Source organism: Felis catus, chromosome C2 (genome assembly GCF_018350175.1).
Source record: "Felis catus isolate Fca126 chromosome C2, F.catus_Fca126_mat1.0, whole genome shotgun sequence".
NCBI lineage: Eukaryota > Metazoa > Chordata > Mammalia > Carnivora > Felidae > Felis > Felis catus.
In genome coordinates, this window is record NC_058376.1 from 105,875,220 (window position 1) to 105,880,117 (window position 4,898).

The following is a 4,898-nucleotide window of genomic DNA, read 5'->3' on the forward strand; positions in this document are numbered from 1 at the left end:
ACAACAAGACCTTTCTAAAGCATTAACCTCACAATTAAAAACGAAAACAAAAACAGCTGCTGAAGACTCCTTATGTTCTCTCTTATAACCTAGTTTCTTCCAAGAGTAGGCTACCTTTTTTATCCTAATTTCTACCTTGGATTCATATTCCAAATCATTACAAGCTGGCTGCTCTTTCTTGGTTAAATGGCACCACCGTCCATTCAAGCCAGAAATCTGGAAGTTGTCCTCAATTCCAGCCTTTCCCCAACCTCACGTCATGATCACGCTGTCAGTTCAGCCTCTAAGTATCACTAGAACTTGTCCTCTCCTGCCACTGCCTTAGTTCAAATCCTCATTACCTCTCGTGAGCTTCACTGCTCCAACCTATTAAACATCCTCTTGACTCCAGATTTGTTCCCCTCAACCTCTACTTCATTTTCTTCCTTCTGCTTCTAGGGTCATCTTTCTGAAATGTAAACCCTATCTGAATCCCCAACAGAAAAATCTTCCAAAAGAACCTCCCATTTTCCTTCAGGATTAACATCATGCTGAACATGGAATGAAAGGGCCTTAGCAATCTGCCTTGTAGCAAACAAAACTTTCAAGCTAAACTCCCCTGACACCCCTTCACTCCATTTTCATTAACCAGCAAGCTCGCTCAGGATTAGCTCTGGGACCTCCTGTCCTCCCCATTCTTGCCCCACTCCTCCCCTGCTTAGGTGAATCATCTTACTCATTCTTTATGATACAGCTCAAAGACCATCTCCTCTGGGAATCTTGGAAGTATTCTAGGTCCTCTGAACCCCATTAGCCATTGCTCTATGACAGTGCTCATCACACTGTATCACAATCACAGAATCACTGAGCCTTTGTCTGTTTACTCCATGCATCTATGCAACCCTTGAGGGGGATGGTCTACATTTCCCACATCTCTGAATCGTCATCCCTAGTGAAGAGCCTTAGGATCAGTGATGCCAGAAACAAGTGATGACACAGAAGTCTGTCATATCTTACATCATCAAGCATCATCACGTTATTATAGCATCCTGCTTTGTTTTTCCCACAACTGGTTTTCTTTGAATTGTAAGATGGTATCAAACATATCTCCCAATTTCAGAGATATTAAAGATGAAATATTGTAGTCTATGAAATACAGCATATTAACTTAAGTAACACGATCATAAAAACTTTATGTACTTAGTCAACAGACTAGAAAAGCATTTTAGCAGTTGAAGTGTTAAACCAAACAACTCTTAAATGAAGGGAACACGTTTACATTACCTTAAAATATTACAATATTTTTTCTTTAAAATGGTAATTGAGGAATTGTTCTGTATCCTAATTGTGGTAGTCTGAACACAAATCTCTATTAAAATTCATAGAACTTTAAAATTAAAGCTATGGAAAATATTTCTAAACATCCATTAAATACGCCTGCCTTCTTAGACCCATCCCCCCAACTCTCCATTCACCAAGCCTGGATTCCACCTTCCCAGACCCCACTAATACCCAAAGAGGATGCTTATTTCTCCTCTGACACTCTCCATTTCATGATCGGTGACTTTCAAATCTGAGCTAACCTCTCTCCAGGCACACCTGCCCACTCTATGTTCCCACCTGAGACATATGTTCCAGCCATTTCTCTCCCAGACCAGTAGCTGCTTAAGCCCAGACTCTCCCCTCTCTCATCCTCTTCCCACCTCACCCCATCAACTGTCCACCTCTTGTCCACCATACCCTGTGAAATCTAGGCTCTATTGGATTAAGGAGGGGAAAAAGAGAAGAGGGTTCACCTTGTGTCCTGACACTTTTATTTACCTCTTCCCCAGGGCAGATAGGGTCGTGCCTGAACATACTAAGACACTGAACCCTGAAATAATCAGATTTCCCTTAAAAACAAAAAAAAAAACAAACAAGCATCAATATTGGGGCAGTGGGCAGGAGAGTTAGACAAATCTTGCAAGAAGCTTGAAAGTGTCATCAGTGCACAATTTCAGCTGTTTGTAAACAACCCACTGTATCCTAGAAATTTCCAAGCATGCTCCATTTATTTGCCACAGTGTCCAAAGGAATCTGAGCATAATTGTAAGACAGTCATCTTCTCCAATCTATCAACTAAATGCAAGGAATGGACAGATATTTCTCTCGACAGTGTTTTAGGTCATCCATCAATGAATATATATCTAACATGTGGCAATAAACTATATCTGCATGTTTCACACATTAAGTACGTGAGTGCTAGAAGGAATTCTAGTGATACTCCATTTCGCTAATCAGAAATGGAAGCACAGGAAACTACAACCTAGTAAAACTTAGAAGACAAGCATGGAAGATTATCTTCAAAAAGACAAATTCCTACAAAGTACACACTAATCCCAAATGGAATGCCTCATAGGTCTACTGATTTTTCATTACACAACTGATGTGCAGTCAAACCTATGGGGGAAAAAATCATTTTAGGAAGTTGAGGGAGTTAAGCAGGGTTGCTGACAAGATGTAGCAAACTGATAAAGATCCACAAGGAAAAGAAGTGTGTACTTGAGTACGTGACCTTATATAGGAATACCTCATGGGTAAGTGGTAATAAGTATGTAATAAGTTTGGTTGTCACCTACCTGTATGACGTCAAGGACATTTCAGTATTTCTTACAAAACATCAGAGTTTTCCCCATTAACCTCTAGGTAGCAAATCTGTGTTCAGGACCTAAATTCAGTTTTCCCATGTTGCACTCCAAGAACATGCAAATGGAAGAAGTCAAGGGGGATGAAACTGAGGTTAAGGCATTCCAGAATCATGGAGAGCTTGCAGACAATTTGAAGCTGTTCTCTGCCACTACTGGGAACAGAATATGTGTTATTTCATTAGTCTTTACCCCATTCTCTATTCTGTCTCTCAAGGTTCCCTTCACATTCAATTTTTTTCCTGTCAATGCAAATTCTGTTTCTAACTCAGAGCCCTGTTTAACTCCCACCTACATCCCCAAAGTTCTTTGGGAAACTCTACCTATTTGTTACCTTTCTCCCTTCTGAACACCAAGTTCCACTTTTCTCAAAAGTAGCACTCAAACTTGTGCTAAATTTTGATTTTTGTGGGTTTCTTTCAACTTTTATTATATAATGTTTATTGTTGAAAAATTAGAAAACATAAATAAGCCAAAAGAAAGTCATCACCCAGAGACATTTACATACATATCCTTCAGACACGTTTGTGTGTTTTTACAAAAATAGCAGCACTCTGAATCTTCACATAATAATGCCATCATTCCATGTTAATGCTCTCCAATGAAACCATTTAATGACTACTTTAATATTCCACTTTAAGCACATGATACAAAGTACTTAACAAAACTTCTATTCTTATAAACATGGGTGGTTTCCTATTTTAGGCTATTATAAGCAATCTTGCAATGAAAATACTTTCTTAAAAGACATTTATGTGTGTACTTGTCTAATGATTTCCTTGGGATAAATTATTAGAAATGAAATTGCTAAGCCAAAAGGCACAGAGCCCATCACCATCCTTTTCAGGTCTTTTTATTCATATTGCCAACTTATCCTCCAAAAAGGTTATTCCACTTTACTCTCCTTTTTATTTATGCATCATTCAAAAAATATTTATTTTGTGCTTACTTTGTGATAGGCACTATTGACACAATCGTAATCAACATAATAGACATAGTCCCTGCCCTCATGGAGCTTACAATCTAAAGGAAGAGGTAGATAACAAAACCCAAACTATCACAAATTCTTCATTATAAGCTGAGGTAAGCTAAGAAGGAAAAAGCACAAGGCTTTTCAAAGATCACAGAAATTTTAGAAGAACTTGATTTAGCCTAAAGGGCCTGGAAGAGTTTCCACAGGAAGAATGGTTCTGAGCTGGGGCTAAGGTTTTCTGTTGTGAATGAGGTGAAACCAGCTTGTGGAGAATTTTGAGTTAAATATTCTAGGCAGAGGGAGCAGCATGGACAAGGCCCCTGAAAAGGGAAGGAACACAACCCATTTAAAAAAATGTAATTAAGCAGCTAACTGTGGCTGAGGCACAGAGGTGGTGGAAAGAGTAAGGCAGAGGCTGGACCACACAAACCCTCCAGCAACAGTAGCAGCTGGCTTCCTCCACTCTCACCAACTGGTAAAGCCAACATTCAATAATCCGGGCTAGAACAGTCACAGGGCAATCAAAACCTAAAGAACTCACAACTGAATAATGACACAATAAACGGTAAATCAGAAAAATTGATGTAAATAAAACTTAACTTGAATCAGGAATGCATTTTCAATGTGTTCCAGAACTTTCAAGCATACAATTTCAATATTTCAAATAATATATATTTCAAATAATATATTTCAAATAATATATTTCAAATAATATATTTCAAATAATATAATTAGCTAAATATGACAGTTTAATAGTTGTCTAAAATATCTGCATGCTCCTGAAAAGCAAATCACATGAAAAATTTCTTGATTTTAACATATAATATGCTAAGACCAAGTCAATTAAAAAGTTTTTAAGTTTGTCAAAGAAATTTTATAACCATATTTAATCCAAAATATATAAATGTGATTTAAAGTCCTACTCTGGAGAAAAAGGTGCTCCACTGACTTACAAAGACTTTAATTAAGCAAATTTTCTTTATTCCAACTTAGATCTTTTTTTTTAGTTTATTTACTTGTTTGTTTATTTATTTTTTAAGAGAGAGTGAGAGAGAGAGCACAAGCTGGGGAAGGAGGGAGAGAAGCAGAGACAGAATCCCAAGCAGGTTCCACACCATCAGCACAGAGCCTGATATGGGGCTTGAACTCACAAACTGAGTACATGACCTGAGCCAAAATCAAGAGTCAAGATACTTAATGGACTGAGCCACCCCAGAGCCCCTCCAACTTAGACTTTCTTATAGAGATCATCTTCCAAATAA